This window comes from Rhea pennata, chromosome 3 (assembly GCF_028389875.1).
Source record: "Rhea pennata isolate bPtePen1 chromosome 3, bPtePen1.pri, whole genome shotgun sequence".
NCBI classification, from domain to species: domain Eukaryota; kingdom Metazoa; phylum Chordata; class Aves; order Rheiformes; family Rheidae; genus Rhea; species Rhea pennata.
The window spans coordinates 89,865,385-89,887,694 of NC_084665.1; the positions used below are offsets into that span (position 1 = coordinate 89,865,385).

The 22,310-nt window shown below is 52.3% G+C and overlaps 1 pseudogene; it reads right to left on the minus strand.

Moving 5' to 3' along the window:
- Positions 1-9,029: 9,029 nt before the first annotated feature.
- On the minus strand, positions 9,030-13,066 carry LOC134138886 (T-cell activation Rho GTPase-activating protein-like; annotated as a pseudogene).
- Between the last annotated feature and the right edge of the window lie 9,244 nt (positions 13,067-22,310).

Genomic DNA, 22,310 nt, shown 5'->3' on the forward strand with positions numbered 1-22,310 from the left:
TAGTACCCGGGACAAAGACAATGAATACTCTCTCAACATTTCTTTCCCTCTTACATGCATTTCATCACTTTGTCCCCCTATTTCATTAATTGGGTAAGGTTTCCCATAAAGTATTTCAAAGGGCTTACTCCCTCTTTGATTCTTGGGGTTATTCTTATTCTCATCAAGGCCATTGGTAATACATCTATCCATTTAAGAATGGTTTTGTGACACAGTTTTGAAATATGTCTTTTAAGTGTTTGGTTCGTTCTTTCTACCTTACCGCTAGACTGGGGTCTCCATGGAGTGTGTAATTCCCATTTCATCTGTAAAAATTTGAATGTTCTTTGAACCACCTCTGAAATAAAATGAGGTCCATTACCTGAGGATATACCTTCAGGAATCCCAAATCGAGGAATTATCTCTTTTAGTAAAATTTTAATTACTTCTTTTGCACGATTGTTGGAGCATGGGAAGGCTTCTGGCCAACCAGAAAAAGTATCTGCCAAAACAAGTAAATATTTAAACCGACCACATTTAGGCAATTCAGAGAACTCTATCTGCCAGTGTTCCCCTGGGGTTAATCCTCTTCTTAGTTCTCCCATGGGTGGTTTCTTCTGAATTTTGGGGTTATTTGCACAACAAGTGGGGCATCTTTTTACAATAAGGTCAGCATTTGATAGCATCTTTGATCCCACAGCATATCTTTTCACACTGCTTATCATAGCATCTGCTCCCATGTGAGTTTCTTCACGCAGTCTTTTGAGGAGCACTTCCATCATTTTGGCTGTAGCTAAAACTTGTCCATTGGGGGTGACCCACCACCCTTCAGCATTTTTTGCACATTTTAGCCTTTCTGCCAATTGATTTTCTTTGTCTGAATATTCAGGAGGTCTCATTTGTATTTTCCTACTGGGTAATAAAGCCCCAATCACCTGTCCTGCTAGTGCTGCCTTTTTGGCTGCCATATCTGCTCTCTTGTTTCCTTGTGCCACTTCACTATTTCCCTTCTGGTGGGCTGTGCAATGCATTATAGCTACTTCTTTGGGTTCCATTATTGCTTGTAACAATCTTAATATCTCTTGTCCATACTTTATATTACTTCCTTGAGAATTTAAGAGCCCTCGTTCTTTCCAAATCGCTCCATGAGCGTGCACTACCCCAAAGGCATCCTTTGAGTCAGTATATATATTTACTCTTTGGCCCGTTCTGATTTCAAGGGCTCGTATAAGGGCAATGATTTCAGCCTTTTGTGCTGAGGTGTTTCGTGGCAATGGTTTAGCTTCTACTTCTTTCCACTGAGTCACTACTGCCTATCCAGCCTTTCTCTCTCCATTCTGTACAAAGCCGCTCCCATCTGTATATAGCTCCACATCTGGATTCTGCAAAGGTTCATCCTTTAAATCAGGCTGGCTAGAGTATACTTGCTCTAGAGTGGCCAGACAGTCACGTTGTAACTCGTTTTGCTCTTCACCAGGTAGCAGAGTAGTAGGGTTTAAGGTCGAAACCACCTTTAAGGTAATATCTCCTTGTTCCAATAACACAGCATGATATTTTACCAGTCAGCTCGGGGAAATCCAATGATGCCCCCTTTGATTTAAAATTGCTGATACTGCATGTGGTATGAAAACAGTTAAGGGCTGTCCCAGAGTCAATTTGCGGGCCTCTTGTGTTAATAAGAAGGTGGCTGCTATAGCCCAGAGGCAGGCCGGCCATCCTTTACTTACTTCATCTAATTGTTTAGAAAAATATGCCATTTGTCTTTTCCAGCTCCCAAGCATTTGGGCCATTACTCCCGAGGCCACCTGCTGCCGCTCGTGCACATACAATTGAAAGGGTTTAGCCATATCTGGGAGTCCCAGTGCTGGAGCTTCCATCAATTTCTTTTTCATTTCATCGAAACTAGCACGGCATGCCGGGGTCCACTCTAACCGTTCTCCTGGACCCTTTAGGGCTGCATATAAAGGTTTAGTTATCAGCCCCAAATTAGGGATCCATATACAGCAAAATCCTGCCATTCCCAAGAATCCCCTCAGCTGTCTTTTCGTGCGGGGTACTGCAATTCGGCATATAGGCTCTTTTCTTTCCGCTCCTAGTGCACGTTGTCCTTTCGATATTTTAAAACCAAGATATTGGGCTTCCTTCTTCGCAGTCTGAGCCTTTTTCTTTGAAACACGATACCCGGCAAGTCCCCCAAAATTTAACAGACTCACTGTCGCCTCTAAACATATTTGCTCTGAATCCACTCCAATCAAAATGTCATGCACCTACTGTAAAAGAGTGACATTTTTGTTACCTTCCTGCCATTGGGCTAGTTGTTTGGCCAAGATCTCACCAAGCGGGGTAGGACTGTTCTTGAATGCTTGAGGAAGAACCGTCCAGCATAAATGCTCCTTCCTCCTCGTAGTGGGACTTTCCCATTCCAAGGCAAAAATTGTCTGGCTTTGTTCTTCTATAGGAATACAGAAAAAAGCATCTTTTAAATCTAGCACTGTAAAACAATTGCTAGTCTCAGGCACCGAGGCTAGAAGAGTATATGGGTTTGGCACGGTTGGATGGATATCTTCTGTTATTTGGTTCACTGCCCTTAGGTCCTGGACCAGTCGATATTCTTGGGAGTGCGGTTTCCTTACCGGCAGGATGGGTGTGTTGAATTCAGACTGACACTCTCTAAGCAAGCCATATTGCAAGAAGGCATTAATTAGGGGTTCCAATCCTCTACGTGCTTCTAACTTGATAGGGTACTGATGCACTCAAACTGGCTTCGCTCCTCGTTGGAGCTCTATTTTGAGCGGAGTTGCGTTTTTGCTTTCCCTGGCTTTGTTGAGGCCCAAACCAAGGGAATCACCGCATCCAATACACTTGAAGGGATACTTGCACTGTTATCGTCTGGAGCTGAGCCCACCAAAAGGCAGATTTGTGCTCTCCGTGCCGATTCTGGAGGGCTGTGGAGCTGCACGGAACTCTCAGAAAAGGTCACCTGCGCATTCAGTTTGCATAGTGAATCCCGTCCTAATAAAGGGAGGGGACACTCTGGCATATAGAGAAATTCCTGAGTCAATTTAGTACCTCCAATCGTACACTCCATTGGTTGCAAAAATGGCCTCAAAGCTTTCCTTCCCGTAGCCCCAACAATAGTGGTAGTAGTCTTACTTAAGGGTCCTTTACAACTAGTTATCACTGAATGAGTAGCTCCACTATCTAATAAAAAATCTATAGTTTCATTCCCCAGCTTTAGTGGAACCAGGGCATCAGCTGAGGAAATTCTCATTTTCTCCCCTGGTCCCCTTCATTCCGTATTTGACTCCTCTAGCATAATTAGGTCGGTGTTTGCTGGGCTCTGTAGCTTTGTTATCCTTCTTCGATTTGGACATTCCTTTTTCCAGTGCCCTTCCTGTCTACAAATTGCACATTGATTTGGACCCAAAGGGGGTCTAGGGAGGCCTCCTCCTGGCCTCCCTCCCCTTCCACCTCTTCCTCCTCTGTTACCTCTTCTGCTTCCCCTGCCCCTGCCTTGGAATTCATTCCTCTGCACAGCTGCCAGGATAGAAGCCTGTAGTTTCATTCGATTTTGTGTTTCTCTTGTTCTCTTTTCATCTCGATTCTTATATACCTTACACGCTATTTCTATCAGCTGAGAATGTCTATACATCCCCCCAGCTCCATCTACCTTCTGTAGCTTCTTCCTAATATCCTGAGCTGACTGGCCACTGAAGAGCATATTAATCAGCCTTTGATTCGTTTCCTCATTTGGATCCAGGTCTGTCCATTTTCTGGCTGTTTCGCATAATCTTTCACAAAAGGCCGAGGGATTTTCTTCAGGCCCTTGCATTACTTCATACAATTTTGATACACTCTTTGGTTTCGGAACCCCGTACCGAACCCCGTATAAAATTAGCTGTTGATACTGCCTCAATAGCTGTTATCCCCGCTCCTATTTGGATCCCACTCTGGATCCTTTCTGGTGGGTAAATAGACCTCAGGATCCCCCTTTCTGTCCCTTCTCTCACCCTCTTCTTTTGCCTTATCAGTTACCAGCCTCTTTTCTTCTCCCGTCAGGGAAGTACTCAACAGCGCCTGCACATCTCCCCAGTTAGGATTATGAGTTATCATAATAGTCTCCAAAAGCTGCTGCAGCTTCTCAGGATTTTCCCTATATGATCCAATAGACTGCTTCCAGTTTAGTAAATCCGAGGCTGTAAAAGGAACATGTACAAATACTGGCAGCCCTTCTGGTCCCACTGCTTGCCTCAAAGGAGCCTGTATAACAGGTTGTTTCTGTCTCCTAGTTCGGCCAGAAATAGGGCTGGACTCTTTGCTTTCTAGCGGGGGGGCCGATGCTTCAACTGAGGCGGAATCGTTTCCACAAGAGGGGGGCACTGTCAGTAGTTGTACATCGTCCTGCTCCTCTCCGTTCAGAATCTTTCTGTTAGCACAATACCCGCTCTCCTCCTTCTTTCCTACTGCAGCCATTACAGATTCCTCTTCACTTATAAGTCCACATTCCCTTTGAATTCCTGGTTCCCTGTGTAGTGGCATAAAAGCCTCCACATAGGGTATTTCATCCCACTTCCCCTTCCGGCAACAAAACAGCAGTAACTGTAACATAGTGTTATAGTTCAAGGTCCCATTTTTTGGCCATTGCTCATCACATTCCAGCTTATACATTGGCCACCACTGATTACAATATCCTCTCATTCTTTTTTTTTTTGTCATCCGATCTCCGCCAAAAATATCCCAGTGTTCCAAAATACAACCCAAAGGGCTACAGGGAGGAATCCTGGACTGGCTTGATCCCATGTCAGTTACCTAGAAATACCAACCTTATTACCTAGAAATACCTTTTTTCCCGTACCTTTGTGTGCACTCAGCTCTGACCCCTCTGGTCAATTTAAGGCAACCCTTGCCGAGCGTCTACGTGTGACATAATCCAATATAATCTTCCGCGGAAGTAAGTAAATTCTAAACTCACCAATCCAAAGATTCACCCCCTTTCGCCCTGGTACAAATATCTCTGGGCGGCGTTGCACCTTTGAGTCTCTGGTCGTCCCGACTTGGGAGGGAGGTCGGAGGACTCCCCGATCAAGAGGTCGGTGCGCGCTGGAGCTCGATCCGATCCAGTCCGCTGTCGGGAACGGCAAGATGATCCGGGCAAGGCTTTCTGGCAAGTCCCATCTGGGTCGCCAAACTGTTGTCCCAAAATGTGGGTTCTGTTACCCGGCGTGCAAGCACCCAATAGACACACAGGGCCGAGATATTGGTTTATTTCATTTCTGCGCAGAGATGGGTGCGAGGTGGTAAACCCACAAAGCTAGCACACCTCCTCCCCCTCTCATTCTGGATTTGTACACACTTTTCAGGGAGTACTTTATACAAATCTTCCTATTGGTTACAGCTTCATCACCTCAGGTAATCGCTCTGCGCTTGCGCTTTCACATTCCTGTTAATGAGCCTAGGAGGCGAAGAAGAGGCGGTAACATCATTATCATGTCATTTCCATCTCATTATTCATTTAGGGGTGTGAAGTTTAATACGTTAATAAGCCTTAATGAACCTAAGGTCACTTCTGCGTTATTCTGCTGTTTCTGTCTTACCTACCCCTCCCCTTCTTCAAAGCGCTGTGGCTTCATCCAGGTTATTTAGCTGGAGCTGGTTATCCTTTGCAGTACTGTTTTTCTCTCTCTCTTGTCCTTGAGTCTTGTTAACTATTTGCAAGGTTTTCCTCACAGTATTTCTCTAACAAGACGAGCTTCTCCAGAGTGAATCAGGTGTGACAGCATCAGCGTTTGGTCCCCAAAGATGTGCATGTGGCATTTCCTGCAGCCCCGGACATGGGTTGTCTTCCTCCTGAAGGACACTTTGACGTACAAAAGAGGGCCTGGACAACGCAAGGGGTGGCACAACAGGGAGGGTGACGTGTGCTCACTTACCAAACACGCTGTCCCCCTGGCCTGCGCCTTGTCTGTGCCCACATGTCGGGGGCTGCAAGGAGCTCCCTGCCTCCTCGTTAACGCGGCCTTTGTCAGCGAGCCAAGCTGCTCTCCCGGCAGGGTTTGGGCAGCAGTTTGTACGGCGATGTGGAAATAGCGGCTCTGCCTTGCCTGTTCCGGGAGACTCGGGAGCGAGGCCCCGGAGCTGGTGCGGGACACGGTGCGGAGAGGCAGGTGGGCTGGCGGGGAGCCCGGCACCGCCCTCGCTCAGCTGGGCTGCCTTGGTGGGGCCAGCTTGGATGGTGCAGGCTTGGGAGTCCCTGCCCCACAGTGCACTGCACAGGGGCAGCCTGGGCAAACCAGCTGTGCTCAGCTCCCCCCAGGCAAACTTTCTGCAGCCTTTCACAAGTGAGAAAGGAAGGAGGCTTTCTGGGAGGGGTTGGCCATGAAGACCATGTTTATCTCTTGCGGAAGGACATCGGTGAGCACTTTACCGTTCGAGCGGATGTCCCGGAGTTTGGAGAGGAGCCTGCCTGCTTCTGAAATTAGAGGCATGCTCCTTGTACACAGGTGATAGTGGCCTTTGATGGGGGTCACCAGCTGGCCTGCTTTTGGCACACAGAGCTCTGCCTTGTGCCCCAGCTGCCTGCCCGCAGGGCAGTGCTTGTGCAGCTGCGCTTCCCTTGCAGCCTGGGAAGGAATTGCCCTTTCTGCGGCCGCGGGGAGGCAGAGCAGTAGCAGACCCTGGAGAGAAAGCCATGCCCTTTGTACAGGTGTCCAGGCTTTACCCTAAGGCCATCCAGCATGGGCACCTAGAGAGAAGAGGGACTGCTCTTCTCTTTCACACCCCCAGAGACTTCCCAAACGCCATGACGTCTGGTGCCTGGAACTGCTGGGTTTCTGTGCGTTCGAGCACGGTGTCACGTAACGTCCTGTCTTGCTTGGAGTGCCGGGCTCTGCAGGGGTCATGAATGACCTTGCTCACTGTTCCTTGCTCACCTCCGATGCAGCTGTGCTAGAGAGCTGGTGTGTAAAGCCCAGACACAGGTGGTCAGCTGCGTGTGAGCTGTGAAGCCACAGGTTTCTGCAGTAGAGTGAGAGGCAGAGAAAGGAGCCGCGGAGGGCTGAGGGGAAAGCTGAGCAAAGAGAGGCGTCTCCCTCGGGGCATGGAGGAAGTGCCCAGGGCTGTGCCCTGCGTCCCGAGGGCTGCAATTGCAGAGCCGCAGGCTGTGCAGGGAGCACTGAGGTGGGAGGCTGTGCAAGGTAGAGCGCCAGGAACAAGTGCTCCCTCCCTTCGGTCCGGCGGCACTGATCTGGCCATTGATGGGCACTGCTGCAGTACCCCTTTGCTGGGGGATTTCCCCCTGGCGCCTGCCCCTTCTCCAGTCCACTTGCCACTTCCCACACTAAGTGGGGATCCCCCCTCAGGGGAATTAAGGGAGTCACCCTTGTGGAGTTGCAGTTTTAGCAGTCCCTCCCCTCTCCCGGCTCTGCCGTTCCTTGGAGAGCGAGGCGGTAAGTGCAAAGCCCGTCGTACTCCTTTGGAAGCACGCCCGGTCTGCACATCCTTCCTCTCCAAAGAGGGTCCATGCTCACGTTGTCTTTCTCTGTGCAGGCAAAGCAGAGGTCTGCAAGGAGCAGACCACCGGTGGAGAGCGGCTGCACTCGCTAGACTTGTTGCAGGGCACGTTCCCCACCTTGCTAACTATTTCTCCTCCCACCAGGAGGTGTTTCCAGCCTCCAGGCGTTCACTTGAAGGCACCAGTATCATCTCGCTGCCAGGTGTCCTGCACTAGCCTACCTGTGCTGAGATGGGCAGGCTCTTGTCCTTTGGACAGCTCCTGTCCCAGTGCTTGGCAAGAATGGCATGAGCCTACAGCCTGTCTGGGCAGCGCTTTTGCCTCAGGCCATCGCCTGCTTGCAGCCTCTGGAAATAGCTCCTGACTCCTGCGGTGCCCCAGCCATATGTGCCACCGCTTGCCTAGCCCTTCTGCCTCCCAGGTGGCCCACACATCAGCTGTAGCCAAATGATGAGCCATCAGACTCCCCTTTGCCCTTTCCTGCTGGTTGGAGGCACGCACATCGCAGCTGTTGTTTGGTTCAGCCAGGTGCTAACTCTTCCCAGGGTTGCTTCCCCCTGGCGTCTCTACCTTTTCCTTGCCCGTTCTTTTGCACCCACTTCTCTAGCCCCCGGCTGGCAGCGGCCCAGGCAGCGCCTGAGTGTGCGCACACACCAGAGGCCGCTTGCTCCAGCACCATCTGCACAGCTCTGAGCTCCGCCAGTCAGGACGAGCCCTCCATTTACTCCACCCAGGCTTCTCTGGTCGCTACTGCTGCAGCACCAGCTTTGCCTCTCCCTCCGTTCCCTGCTCGCTTGGCGCTCCTGCAAGGTGGCACCTGCAACCCTGCTCTAGTCTGGCCATCCCAGGGCAGCTCCTCACGGACCGCGTGGGAGGCCGGATGGCAGCCCTCCACAGGTCCCCTCCCAGTTTGCCCTGCCTTCTCTGAGGAGTTGTTTCCTTTCTTTGACCCATCACTCGTTAACCGCTACTGGAGGGAGAAAGACCCATTTGCCAGAGGTGTCTTTTGTGCTACCCGCAGTGGCCGAGGCCGGCCACGTCTCAGTAGCTTTCCAGTAGGAACCCGCACACACAACTGCACTTGCTCTCCTGACTTACGGGCTCAGTCCTTAGCAGCCCTTGCGAAGGATGCAGCTAAGAGCACGTTCTGCAAGGGAGGGTCGCTCGTTTGGGAGCCTTGCCGGGGTGTAGAGGCAAAGCAGAGAGGCTCACCCTTCCCACAGGGCACATCTTGTTGCCATAATCCCCACTTACATCCCTGGTCACCTCAGCCTATCTGGAGTAAACGTGCGTGTGGAGAGAGGGAGGGAGGGAGGGAGAGTGCCAGAGATGAGGCAGGCAACTTTTCCTCTTGGAAAGCATTTAATACTGCCAGGGGGTTTGGTTCACAGTTGCATGCAAAGCTGGTCTTCAGGAAATCATGCAGAGCTCTGGCTAGAATACTGACTCCACAGAAGGGTGGTCTCCACAACGCTGAGGTTCCTCACCAAGCTCACAATTGCTTTGGAACCGAAGGGGCAGGAGTGTTTGGGACCTCTGCTCATAGACATTCTGGCACCCGTTTCCGGTCTCCTTTCCAACGGGTGCCACAGATTGTCGCCTCTTGGCACGACTCTGACAAGTCTCTCCGTCAATAAGCTCCCACAGGGGGTCACTGGGAAACTCACGGGGAAGTTTCTTCCAAGGGGAACCTTGCGGGTTGCACATTCCACCCCCAAAGCCTTCAGGGAAGAAACTCTGTCCCTTGGAGATGCCTTGGAGATGCCTCTGCTGAGTCCTGCACATGGGTGGTGCATGGGCAGCCTGGCAGAACGTCCTGCTTCGACTCTGTGGGTCTCATGGTTGGAAGTGTAGCAGGGAACCTGAGTGGTCAGGTAGGTCTTAGGAGGCTCTTCCTAAGTGAGTGGTCTTCCTGGATTCCTCTGCTACACCCACCTCTCTAAACACTTCCTCTGCTGAGCTGGAACAAGACCTTTACTGATACAGCACCAGGAGTGGCTTGTTCTCACCAGGCCTCTTCTCCTGGACAGCTCTGCAGGAGAACTGATTGCCTTTGCTTGAGGAGCAGTCTCTCAGAATCCACCTGTCTTCCAGGTCTCCAGAATGTGGGACTTTTTTGAGCGCTTTGCTGTGTTTTGCACAAGAGAACGCCCTGCAGCGCTTCCTGATGTGTGTGCCGGGTGTGCGGCTGTCCTCCTTGGGCTTGATGGGAAAAGCCTGGGCGTTCTTCGGAAAGATTTTTTTGGGGGGGGGGCGGCTCGGGAGTGAAACTAGTGAAGAGGTGGTGAAGACCGAGCCATCAGAGGAGAAAAGGAGCTTTGCAGGGAGCAGCCGGAGGATATTGTGGGAAGGGAGTGCCATTTGATAAGCGTGCCTGCAGGATGGCAAGGCGTTGTTTCCAGAGCCCCCTTCTCCACGCTGCACTTTGTCTCCTGACTGGGAAAAGGCTCCTCTCTTTTGGCTGCCCCCGGATCCCATCTCCTGCCTTCCAGGCTGCTGCTCTGGCAGGACAGGTCTGCCTCTGAGAAGCTCCTGGGCATGTTGCTGACCTCCTTCTTCTGACTAGTCAGCGGAGGGGCAGAGAGGCAGGTGGGATAGGTGCTGCTCCCCAAAGCACTTGCTGCTTTGGGCTGCTGCTCCTGGTGGCAGTTCACAGGGCTGCCTTCAGCTGCAGGCTCGGGGCTGTTGCAGGCAGCACCATTCTGCTGAGCAGCACCTGGGTGTTTTGTGGGGAGAGTGAGCTGTTAGGCACCTTTTAGAGGCCATGGGAAGATGTGAGGGCACTTTCCCTGCAGCACCATGTCCCCTCCCCCCTGGCACGGGATGCAAAGGCAAAACCTTTGTTCCTGTGCATGGGAGTACTGGAAAGCCTTCACTAGGGAAACCCCGCCAGACCCTCCTGAACCCTCTGTACCTCTCGGCATTTCCACAGATGTCTGCTGCTATCCAGTTACACAAAGTGATGCAGCAGCCCTGGCATGGCACAAGCAGCCCTCCGTGCTCGTACCTGTGGAGCTGCCTGTGTGCTCCCGTGACTCCTCGGTCGAGGCAACGTCATCCCCAAATACTGCTGCGCAGTTGTGGATGAGGAGCTCCACCAAGAGCGTCACCTGCACACAGAAAGCCCCGGAGTTCAGTGTGAGGCGCTGCAAACGACGTGAGCAGCCTTTTGTGCTCCTGAGGGACGTTTCTGCAGCGGCGGCAGCAACCTTGTGTAGCCGCAGCCAGAGCTCAGAGCCTCGTGCGGCCCGCTATGAGCAAGGCAGCCTCAGCCCCAGCTCAGGGGAGGGGAGCAGGGTGCGGGATTCAACAGACCTTGTCGTTGCTCTCCTTCTGCACGGCCAGCGGGAGCGTGGTGTCCATGTCGGGGCTGAGCATGTTTGGCCCCACGCAGATCGCCAGGTTGCTGGCATCCATCCGGTTGCTCTCTGCACTTTCACTGATGTGGTGGAGCACAGAGAGCAAGCACCGGAGCAAGAGGTGGTTTGCTGGAGGCAGCAGGCCAGCCACCCTGCGGGAACGCAAACAAACAGGAGGAGGAGTGCAGGCGGCAGGGGCTGCTGCTTCTTGCTTTGAGCCCCAGCGGTGGGACGGGTGGCAAAACTTACTCTCTCAGGCCTGCAATTTTCTCCTGCAGGCTGGGCTTCTCCAGCGCTAGCAGCCACTTGTCATAGAGGTCGGCCACGAGGAGTTTGCAGGGGATGTTCCTCAGGAAGTCCTGCAAGGCCAAGGCACCTATGTGAGGCTCTGGGCACTAGCAGGGAGCAGAGAAGCAGCACGCCCGTGACTTCGGTGACTCCCTGGGAGGCAGCTAGCTTTGAGCTAGCTGCTCTCAAAGGTGCAGCTGCTGGAGCTGACCATCCCCTGGCACAGGAAAATGCCCAAGGGTGCTTAGCCTGAGCCTCGGAGTGTGGTGCCTCTGGGCAAGTTTTAGCACGGAGTCCCTCCTAGGTCGATCGAGGCCCTGGCATGGGCCCACGCAGAGTCGCCCTGGGCTCTCCCAGCTACAAGTCAGCAGAACTCACCTTCAGCACCACTGCCAGCAGGTGCACGGGTTTGCTTGACAGATCAACCTGTGTGCCTCTGTCCAGCTCTTCCCTCAACTCCCTGCGTGCCTTCTCGTTGGCCGCCTTCCGGAAAATGCCCTCGGTGGCCGGGCCTCTCTCATAGAGTAGGTCCAGGAGCTCCTGTCAAACAGACAGCCTTGGATTCGTCGCTGCACTCTGCTTGGCTCGGCTTACCATGCCGTTCTTGCTCCACGCAGAGTCCCCTGGCAGTACCCTCGCTGTCTCCTGTGCAGCCTCATGCGGGAATGCTGAACTGCAGGCACTGCAGTGGAGGCATCCCTGCAGGACACCCCTCTCCCCAGGCTTGCTTACCTGGACTGGCTGGGGCAGGGCATCACCTGGCCCGCAGATGAGGGCCAGAGGCTGCCCAAAGAGAGACAGCTGGGGGCCGGAGCCTAGCTGCCCTGGGCAGTCCCCGGTGGCAGAGGTTCCTCTCCAAGCCAGGGGCCATGAGATCGCCACCTTCCGCCCTCCCTTGGCTCCGTCTGCTGCAAGCAAGAGGAAAGCAAACACGGCTTCAGCAAATGGGCCTGAGGCGCCTTTCGCCTGTGCGCAGCGCCACGTGCTGCAGCACGTTTACAGGCACCGAGGTTTTGCATGGCGAGAGAGAGCAAGAGCAGCTGCGGCTGCCCGCGGGGCTCGTGAGCTCCAGCGTGTCACCGCTGGTGGCAGGTCAGGCAGCCTGGCAGAAGCGCCGCTTTGCAAGCAGGATGGAAGAAGGCAGCGCCCCGCTTTGTTTTTCCCACTCACCAGCCGAGCAGCAAAGTGCCTCTTCGACGGCTGAAGGGTCCGCCCGGGGGCACTGCTTGGCTGCAGCCTGCAAGAAAGGGCTTCAGCCGACCGAGCCGCCCCGCAGCAGCGAGGCCGCGAGCGCGCTGCTCCAGCTGGGCGGCATTGCCGCGCTCTGCCCCAGCCCGGGGCCTTGGCTCCCTTTGCACACCCGGGAGAGGCGCCCGCACCGTGCTGAGATACCGCCCGGCCGCAGCCATTGAGGGCCGGGCAAAGGCAGCCACTGCTCACCTCTGCCAAAATGAGCGCCTCCACGGTCCTGGCCGTCAGCGACGCCTCCTGGGCGAGAGAGCAAGGTGCCTCCGTGAGCAACCCGTTGCGTGGTCGGGTGGGAAAGCCAAGCGGCTCTCGGGGCGGAGCGGAGGCCGTGCGGACACTTACGGGGCCGTAGAAGCCGACCACCTTGGTGAGGAGCCGCAGGGAGGGCAGGCGGGTGACCCTGGCTCCCGGGGCTCCTTGGCTCTGCCTGTGCACAGGGAAGGGCGCGCAAAGAGCTCCGTCAGCCCCGGCCCTGGCTGCTCTCCCTCCCGGCAGCCCCAGCAGCGCGGACAAGGGCCCCGCAGCCTGCGCAGCCTCCAGCAGCGCTGCCTGGCAGCACGAGCCCTGCAACGGCCTCGCTCCTGCTGCCCATGGGCCTCCCCGCCATGGGGACACGCGGCAGCGGCGTGGGGTCCCCATGCCCGCACGGCAGGAGCTGTGCTGGCGGCTCCCGGCGCCTCATGCTCATCTGCAAGCACGAGGCAGAGCAGCTCCCGCTGCTGCGCCAGGAGCTGCGCGTGGCCGTGGGTGCACCTTTCCCCCACCGCTCCTTGGGCACGTCCGCGGGCAGCTCCTTCGGGAGCGCTCCGCGCCCTCCCCCTTGGCCCCACCGGCAGCTTGAACCCCCAGCAGGGCCGACCTGAGGATGGCGTCGAGCCAGAGCTGCTTCACCTCCTGCGACCTGCAGCACAGAGCAGAAACAGCCTCAGCCCAGGCTGCTGCTGCCGCTGCTGCTCTGGACCCACACGGGCCCCACGGAGCTCTCGCCCGTGCGGGGAGAGTGCCGGGGAGAGGGCCGGGCCCCGTGGGGCAGGACAGGCAGCCGTGAGGCCCTGGGAGCTGTCCCGCGACTCACCCAAAGGTGACCACGCAGAGGCCGGTGGTCCAGACGAGGATGAGGGTCTGGCTGGTCTTAAGGCCAAAGACCTCCTCGTCGTGCTCTGGGCTGGCCGCCGCCACCGCCTCGTCGCGGCACAGCACCCACAGCTGGCTGAGCAGCACCCGGTGCCTCAGCCGGAGGATGGAGCCGCATCTGCGGGCAGGAAGGGCAGGGAGGGGGCGGTGGGTGCGCGCGGTGGGGGCGGGCACAGCCGTCCTCGCGCTCCGGGAGCTGCGCTTGCCGGGGCAGAGCCGTGGGGCGGGAGGCGGGAGCGCTGGGCCGCGGCTCCTTACTTGAAGGTGGCGATGGCGATGGCGTGCGGGAACAGCAGGAGGTGCCGGTGGCGCGTGCGCTGGTGCCGGGTCACCTGCACGCGCTGGCGGAGGAGCAGCTCGGGGCTGCTGGAGGACACGAAGGCGCCGAGCGGCGCCGGGGACCGGGAGGCCGCCGTGCCCCAGAGCCCGAGGCGGGCGCCAGGAGCCCCACGGGCGGGGGTCCCGGGCCCTGCCTGCGTGCCGGGAGCGGGAGCGCCCCAGGCACCGCAGCACATCCCCTGCCCCATGGCGCTGGGGCCGGACAGAGCTGCGCGAGGCTGCACGCGTGTGCCTTAGCTGAGCAGTATCGCCGGGCTGAGAGCTGCCTCTGCCCACACTGCCCTGCGGTGGCACGGTGCCGCAATGGGGACGCGCCGGTGGTCGTGGCCAAGGTCACTGCGATGCCACCACGGCACATTGTGATGCATCAGTGGGTCAGCCCCAGGGGTGTGGGCCGGCAGCCAAGGGCGGGGGGGGGGTCTCCTGGCCTCTAGCATCTGCACTGCTGCACCATTTCATAGAATCATGGAATGAGTAAGGTTGGAAGGGACCTCTGGAGGTCATCTAGTCCAACCTCCCTGCTCAGCAGGGTCACCTAGAACACATTAGACAGGGTTGCACCCAGTCGGGCCTTGAAGATCTCTAGAGAAGGAGACTTCACAAGCTCTCTGGGCAACCTGTGCCAGTGCTCCGTCACTCTCACAGGGAAGAAATTCCCCCCCACGCTCAGGCAGAACTTCCTGTTGCTCAGTTTGTGCCCATTGCCTCTTGTCCTGTCACACGAGACAACTGAAAAGAGTTTGTCCCCGTCCCCTTGACACCCTCCCTTCAAGTACTTGTATACATTGAGAAGATCCCCCCTGAGCCCAGAACTGGATACAGTACTCGAGATGAAGCCTCCCCAGGGCTGAGTAGAGCAGCAGGATCACCTCCCTCAACCTGCTGGCAACACTCTTCCCAAGGTACTATTCAGTGCAGAAGATACCATTGGCCCAGGATACCATTGGCTTTCTTGGCCACAAGGGCACGTTGCTGGCTCATGGTCACCTCGTCATCCACTTCCATTCCCTTGCTTCTGCTTGCGCCCCTTGTGCTATCGCAGGGCACCTGGCCAAAGAGGCTGGATCTGGCTTCTTTACACCCTCCCTTCACATATGGATGTGCACTGAGAAGATCCGCCCCGTGCTCCTTCTCTTCTCCCCACAAAACAGTCCCAGCTCTCGCAGCCTTTCCTCAGAGGACAGAGCCTTCAGAACCCTCCCTATTCTGGTAGCCCTTGCCTGCCCACCCTCCAGTAGCTCCACGCATGTCCCTCTTGGGCTGGGGAGCCCAGAGCTGGAGGCAGCACTCCACGTGGGTCTTCAACAAGGCTGAGCAGAGGGGAGGGATCACCTCCCTCCCCCTGCCGACAACACCTTTCTGAATGCAGCCCAGGAGACCACTGGCCGCCTTCGCCACGAAGGCACACTGCTGCCTCATGGTCAGCTGGTTGTTCCCCCACAGGCTCCTCTCTGCCAAGCTGTTTCCCAGCTCGCCGACCCCCAGCCTGTCCTGGTGCCTGGGGGTATGGTTCCCCAGGGGCAAGACATGGCACTTCCCGTTGTTGAACTTGATTGAGGAGGTTCCTCTCTGACCAGCTCTCCAGCATCTTGAGGCCCCTCTGAATGACAGCACAACCCTCTGGGGTATCAGCCACTCCAGCCACTTCCGTCTCATCCCTGAACCTGCATGTTTAAAATCCGCAGAACAAGGACCCGTCTCCTTCCAGGGCTGTCGTGGCTCTCCTAAGGTACCATTAAGGTGAAAAGCCTGCTTTTTCACTGTCGTGAGAGTCTCCTGGCTTTCTGGGACGCAGCCTGGCCATGGGCTTCCAGGTGGTGAGACTGTTGTCCCAAAATGTGGGTTCTGTTACCCGGCGTGCAAGCACCCAATAGACACACAGGGTCGAGATATTGGTTTATTTCATTTCTGCGCAGAGATGGGTGCTAGGTGGTAAACCCACAAAGCTAGCACACCTCCTCCCCCTCTCATTCTGGATTTGTACACACTTTTCAGGGAGTACTTTATACAAATCTTCCTATTGGTTACAGCTTCATCACCTCAGGTAATCGCTCTGCGCTTGCGCTTTCACATTCCTGTTAATGAGCCTAGGAGGCGAAGAAGAGGCGGTAACATCATTATCATGTCATTTCCATCTCATTATTCATTTAGGGGTGTGAAGTTTAATATGTTAATAAGCCTTAGTGAACCTAAGGTCACTTCTGGGTTACTCTGCTGTTTTTGTCTTACCTACCCCTCGCATTCTTCAAAGCGCTGTGGCTTCATCCAGGTTATTTAGCCGGAGCTGATTATCCTTTGCAGTACTGTTTTTCTCTCTCCCTTGTCCTTGAGTCTTGTTAACTATTTGCAAGGTTTTCCTCACAGTATTTCTCTAACAATTCCCCCCTTTGAGACTTGTTAATATCACTTATCTAGCAAGTCTCATTTAAACAACTTCAATTATTCTTACATGGATGTTAAGTTAATTCTAAGTATTTCCCATGGCATGGGTAATCCGGGAGATTTGGGGAATAGAGAAGCAAGCAGTAATCTGAGTCACTTTTTCCGAAGGCCCGTATAAGCTACAGAATCAGGTTAGTTGTACCAATGAGCATGCATAACAAAATTAACGATGTCCTCATTTTCCATCTTAACTCTATAGCAAACAAATTAGATTAAACAAATCAATATTCTTATAAATCAGCTCTATCTATTATTAACATTACTATCAGAATGCAAAATAACACCTAGTAACACTAAGAGCACTCTAATTCCATGTAAAAGAGTTCAGTTTTCCACGTGCAATTCATCACTTTTGTAACTTCTGTATTCTTATCTTGAGAGGCCCTGTGGGGGTGGCAGTCCACGAGTCATTCAAAGGTGCCCTCTTTATTCGGGAGTCGTGGGTCCAGGAACTTATTCCCTCCACCTTTACTGCAGTATGAGTTGTCAGAAGCACCAGGTAAGGTCCTTTCCACTTTTCTCTTAGTGGTTCTTCTTTCCATGTCCGAATATAAACTGGATCCCCAGGCTTGAAGTCATGCACAGGGGAATGCAATGGAAGGGGGGTACGTTGATTAAGGTAGCTACGTAAAGATGTTAGTACCCGGGACAAAGACAATAAATACTCTCTCAACATTTCTTTCCCTCTTACATGCATTTCATCACTTTGTCCCCCTATTTCATTAATTGGGTAAGGTTTCCCATAAAGTATTTCAAAGGGCTTACTCCCTCTTTGATTCTTGGGGTTATTCTTATTCTCATCAAGGCCATTGGTAATACATCTATCCATTTAAGAATGGTTTTGTGACACAGTTTTGAAATATGTCTTTTAAGTGTTTGGTTCGTTCTTTCTACCTTACCGCTAGACTGGGGTCTCCATGGAGTGTGTAATTCCCATTTCATCTGTAAAAATTTGAATGTTCTTTGAACCACCTCTGAAATAAAATGAGGTCCATTACCTGAGGATATACCTTCAGGAATCCCAAATCGAGGAATTATCTCTTTTAGTAAAATTTTAATTACTTCTTTTGCACGATTGTTGGAGCATGGGAAGGCTTCTGGCCAACCAGAAAAAGTATCTGCCAAAACAAGTAAATATTTAAACCAACCACATTTAGGCAATTCAGAGAACTCTATCTGCCAGTGTTCCCCTGGGGTTAATCCTCTTCTTAGTTCTCCCATGGGTGGTTTCTTCTGAATTTTGGGGTTATTTGCACAACAAGTGGGGCATCTTTTTACAATAAGGTCAGCATTTGATAGCATCTTTGATCCCACAGCATATCTTTTCACACTGCTTATCATAGCATCTGCTCCCATGTGAGTTTCTTCACGCAGTCTTTTGAGGAGCACTTCCATCATTTTGGCTGTAGCTAAAACTTGTCCATTGGGGGTGACCCACCACCCTTCAGCATTTTTTGCACATTTTAGCCTTTCTGCCAATTGATTTTCTTTGTCTGAATATTCAGGAGGTCTCATTTGTATTTTCCTACTGGGTAATAAAGCCCCAATCACCTGTCCTGCTAGTGCTGCCTTTTTGGCTGCCATATCTGCTCTCTTGTTTCCTTGTGCCACTTCACTATTTCCCTTCTGGTGGGCTGTGCAATGCATTATAGCTACTTCTTTGGGTTCCATTATTGCTTGTAACAATCTTAATATCTCTTGTCCATACTTTATATTACTTCCTTGAGAATTTAAGAGCCCTCGTTCTTTCCAAATCGCTCCATGAGCGTGCACTACCCCAAAGGCATCCTTTGAGTCAGTATATATATTTACTCTTTGGCCCGTTCTGATTTCAAGGGCTCGTATAAGGGCAATGATTTCAGCCTTTTGTGCTGAGGTGTTTCGTGGCAATGGTTTAGCTTCTACTTCTTTCCACTGAGTCACTACTGCCTATCCAGCCTTTCTCTCTCCATTCTGTACAAAGCCGCTCCCATCTGTATATAGCTCCACATCTGGATTCTGCAAAGGTTCATCCTTTAAATCAGGCTGGCTAGAGTATACTTGCTCTAGAGTGGCCAGACAGTCACGTTGTAACTCGTTTTGCTCTTCACCAGGTAGCAGAGTAGTAGGGTTTAAGGTCGAAACCACCTTTAAGGTAATATCTCCTTGTTCCAATAACACAGCATGATATTTTACCAGTCAGCTCGGGGAAATCCAATGATGCCCCCTTTGATTTAAAATTGCTGATACTGCATGTGGTATGAAAACAGTTAAGGGCTGTCCCAGAGTCAATTTGCGGGCCTCTTGTGTTAATAAGAAGGTGGCTGCTATAGCCCAGAGGCAGGCCGGCCATCCTTTACTTACTTCATCTAATTGTTTAGAAAAATATGCCATTTGTCTTTTCCAGCTCCCAAGCATTTGGGCCATTACTCCCGAGGCCACCTGCTGCCGCTCGTGCACATACAATTGAAAGGGTTTAGCCATATCTGGGAGTCCCAGTGCTGGAGCTTCCATCAATTTCTTTTTCATTTCATCGAAACTAGCACGGCATGCCGGGGTCCACTCTAACCGTTCTCCTGGACCCTTTAGGGCTGCATATAAAGGTTTAGTTATCAGCCCCAAATTAGGGATCCATATACAGCAAAATCCTGCCATTCCCAAGAATCCCCTCAGCTGTCTTTTCGTGCGGGGTACTGCAATTCGGCATATAGGCTCTTTTCTTTCCGCTCCTAGTGCACGTTGTCCTTTCGATATTTTAAAACCAAGATATTGGGCTTCCTTCTTCGCAGTCTGAGCCTTTTTCTTTGAAACACGATACCCGGCAAGTCCCCCAAAATTTAACAGACTCACTGTCGCCTCTAAACATATTTGCTCTGAATCCACTCCAATCAAAATGTCATGCACCTACTGTAAAAGAGTGACATTTTTGTTACCTTCCTGCCATTGGGCTAGTTGTTTGGCCAAGATCTCACCAAGCGGGGTAGGACTGTTCTTGAATGCTTGAGGAAGAACCGTCCAGCATAAATGCTCCTTCCTCCTCGTAGTGGGACTTTCCCATTCCAAGGCAAAAATTGTCTGGCTTTGTTCTTCTATAGGAATACAGAAAAAAGCATCTTTTAAATCTAGCACTGTAAAACAATTGCTAGTCTCAGGCACCGAGGCTAGAAGAGTATATGGGTTTGGCACGGTTGGATGGATATCTTCTGTTATTTGGTTCACTGCCCTTAGGTCCTGGACCAGTCGATATTCTTGGGAGTGCGGTTTCCTTACCGGCAGGATGGGTGTGTTGAATTCAGACTGACACTCTCTAAGCAAGCCATATTGCAAGAAGGCATTAATTAGGGGTTCCAATCCTCTACGTGCTTCTAACTTGATAGGGTACTGATGCACTCAAACTGGCTTCGCTCCTCGTTGGAGCTCTATTTTGAGCGGAGTTGCGTTTTTGCTTTCCCTGGCTTTGTTGAGGCCCAAACCAAGGGAATCACCGCATCCAATACACTTGAAGGGATACTTGCACTGTTATCGTCTGGAGCTGAGCCCACCAAAAGGCAGATTTGTGCTCTCCGTGCCGATTCTGGAGGGCTGTGGAGCTGCACGGAACTCTCAGAAAAGGTCACCTGCGCATTCAGTTTGCATAGTGAATCCCGTCCTAATAAAGGGAGGGGACACTCTGGCATATAGAGAAATTCCTGAGTCAATTTAGTACCTCCAATCGTACACTCCATTGGTTGCAAAAATGGCCTCAAAGCTTTCCTTCCCGTAGCCCCAACAATAGTGGTAGTAGTCTTACTTAAGGGTCCTTTACAACTAGTTATCACTGAATGAGTAGCTCCACTATCTAATAAAAAATCTATAGTTTCATTCCCCAGCTTTAGTGGAACCAGGGCATCAGCTGAGGAAATTCTCATTTTCTCCCCTGGTCCCCTTCATTCCGTATTTGACTCCTCTAGCATAATTAGGTCGGTGTTTGCTGGGCTCTGTAGCTTTGTTATCCTTCTTCGATTTGGACATTCCTTTTTCCAGTGCCCTTCCTGTCTACAAATTGCACATTGATTTGGACCCAAAGGGGGTCTAGGGAGGCCTCCTCCTGGCCTCCCTCCCCTTCCACCTCTTCCTCCTCTGTTACCTCTTCTGCTTCCCCTGCCCCTGCCTTGGAATTCATTCCTCTGCACAGCTGCCAGGATAGAAGCCTGTAGTTTCATTCGATTTTGTGTTTCTCTTGTTCTCTTTTCATCTCGATTCTTATATACCTTACACGCTATTTCTATCAGCTGAGAATGTCTATACATCCCCCCAGCTCCATCTACCTTCTGTAGCTTCTTCCTAATATCCTGAGCTGACTGGCCACTGAAGAGCATATTAATCAGCCTTTGATTCGTTTCCTCATTTGGATCCAGGTCTGTCCATTTTCTGGCTGTTTCGCATAATCTTTCACAAAAGGCCGAGGGATTTTCTTCAGGCCCTTGCATTACTTCATACAATTTTGATACACTCTTTGGTTTCGGAACCCCGTACCGAACCCCGTATAAAATTAGCTGTTGATACTGCCTCAATAGCTGTTATCCCCGCTCCTATTTGGATCCCACTCTGGATCCTTTCTGGTGGGTAAATAGACCTCAGGATCCCCCTTTCTGTCCCTTCTCTCACCCTCTTCTTTTGCCTTATCAGTTACCAGCCTCTTTTCTTCTCCCGTCAGGGAAGTACTCAACAGCGCCTGCACATCTCCCCAGTTAGGATTATGAGTTATCATAATAGTCTCCAAAAGCTGCTGCAGCTTCTCAGGATTTTCCCTATATGATCCAATAGACTGCTTCCAGTTTAGTAAATCCGAGGCTGTAAAAGGAACATGTACAAATACTGGCAGCCCTTCTGGTCCCACTGCTTGCCTCAAAGGAGCCTGTATAACAGGTTGTTTCTGTCTCCTAGTTCGGCCAGAAATAGGGCTGGACTCTTTGCTTTCTAGCGGGGGGGCCGATGCTTCAACTGAGGCGGAATCGTTTCCACAAGAGGGGGGCACTGTCAGTAGTTGTACATCGTCCTGCTCCTCTCCGTTCAGAATCTTTCTGTTAGCACAATACCCGCTCTCCTCCTTCTTTCCTACTGCAGCCATTACAGATTCCTCTTCACTTATAAGTCCACATTCCCTTTGAATTCCTGGTTCCCTGTGTAGTGGCATAAAAGCCTCCACATAGGGTATTTCATCCCACTTCCCCTTCCGGCAACAAAACAGCAGTAACTGTAACATAGTGTTATAGTTCAAGGTCCCATTTTTTGGCCATTGCTCATCACATTCCAGCTTATACATTGGCCACCACTGATTACAATATCCTCTCATTCTTTTTTTTTTTGTCATCCGATCTCCGCCAAAAATATCCCAGTGTTCCAAAATACAACCCAAAGGGCTACAGGGAGGAATCCTGGACTGGCTTGATCCCATGTCAGTTACCTAGAAATACCAACCTTATTACCTAGAAATACCTTTTTTCCCGTACCTTTGTGTGCACTCAGCTCTGACCCCTCTGGTCAATTTAAGGCAACCCTTGCCGAGCGTCTACGTGTGACATAATCCAACATAATCTTCCGCGGAAGTAAGTAAATTCTAAACTCACCAATCCAAAGATTCACCCCCTTTCACCCTGGCACAAATATCTCTGGGCGGCGTTGCACCTTTGAGTCTCTGGTCGTCCCGACTTGGGAGGGAGGTCGGAGGACTCCCCGATCAAGAGGTCGGTGCGCGCTGGAGCTCGATCCGATCCAGTCCGCTGTCGGGAACGGCAAGATGATCCGGGCAAGGCTTTCTGGCAAGTCCCATCTGGGTCGCCAAACTGTTGTCCCAAAACGTGGGTTCTGTTACCCGGCGTGCAAGCACCCAATAGACACACAGGGCCGAGATATTGGTTTATTTCATTTCTGCGCAGAGATGGGTGCGAGGTGGTAAACCCACAAAGCTAGCACACCTCCTCCCCCTCTCATTCTGGATTTGTACACACTTTTCAGGGAGTACTTTATACAAATCTTCCTATTGGTTACAG